Source organism: Chrysochloris asiatica, unplaced genomic scaffold, assembly GCF_000296735.1.
Source record: "Chrysochloris asiatica unplaced genomic scaffold, ChrAsi1.0 scaffold00050, whole genome shotgun sequence".
Taxonomy (NCBI): Eukaryota; Metazoa; Chordata; class Mammalia; order Afrosoricida; family Chrysochloridae; genus Chrysochloris; species Chrysochloris asiatica.
The window spans coordinates 7,371,530-7,372,765 of NW_006408568.1; the positions used below are offsets into that span (position 1 = coordinate 7,371,530).

General features: G+C 32.2%; 1 protein-coding gene across 1 annotated transcript in view; it reads right to left on the reverse strand.

Moving 5' to 3' along the window:
- KDM5A (lysine (K)-specific demethylase 5A) overlaps positions 1 to 1,236 on the reverse strand; it is a 160,131-nt gene that overhangs the window by 69,630 nt on the left and 89,265 nt on the right. The window lies entirely within an intron of this gene.

Consider the following 1,236-nt stretch of genomic DNA (forward strand, 5'->3'; position numbering starts at 1 on the left):
AGAGAGGGAGAGGGGCTATGTGCTGATGACCAAGGGGCAGGTTTGCAGGGTATATACCCTTTGGTTGGTTGATGATGCATGGAGGGGATTATAACCATGGCAATGAAATGATATACGATAGGATGAATGTAAAACTAATGTTCTCCCATGTAAACTATCACATAATTCACAATAAAACATAAAAAAAGGACTCAGAAAGGAGGATTAAAAACTGTTTAAATTTTCATAAAGCAAATGTAACAATTATGGCTAGCCTATTCAGAAAGGGGATGTGCACATCTGTCTACATGTATTTATTCAACCACTGGCATTTACACAGCAATTTTGGATCATACTCTACACATAAACTATGGGTGTGATGATTTTCCTTAAGGATTTTCTAAGGATAAAAACCCCCTCAGTAATGAAAATTAGAGATTATTCTAAATTTGAGAGTGTCATAAATAATAGTAAAGACTAAGAAAGAACGCCCAAAACTACAAAAAAAAATTTTTTTAACAATAAATAGGAAAAAAAAAAAGAATGGATGAGAATTCCTTGAATGACTCAAAATGAGAGAAACAAAAGATCGAAGACTGAACCCTGCAAATAATGACAAAGGTTATTAGCACCAGTATTAAAAAAGGCTGAAGAAACAGTAAAGCAAAGTGTTAGTGAAAGAAACCAAAGAAGGAATGAATATACAGAGCAATAGGTCTCATGGGGGTGGAAAACAGAGAAAGGGTTACAGAATGAGCAATAAAACTGTGACTAGTAAACTCGGAAAGCTTCAAAAGTATGGTGGGAACAAAATGACAGTGATGAAGAGAAAACAAAAAGGAAATGTGGGCAATGAAAACTTTTTTCAAGACAGAAAAGACCAGTACATATGCAAAGAAAAAAAACAAAGTACCTGGGAAGAAGGGCACAAGTAAAACATAAATTTAAAGGAGAAAAGTCTAAACAGTAATTTGATCAAAAGATCACATATAATATGGTAGAGAACTAGAAGATGTGGTACTCAAATTATTGTAGAACAGAGAAAAACAACCCATTATAAGTCTGAAATGAGACTACATCACAAAATCTCATTTCACTAGACTACTAATGTACCTTAAAATTTCAAAAGAAAGACTCCAGGTAAAGCTTAAAGGAATCCCATTTTTAATAAACACATAACCAAAATAAGACTTTAAAGAATACAAGCATAAAAAAAATTATTAAAAAATAAATTTTAAAAAAAGATTATTTTCAGGT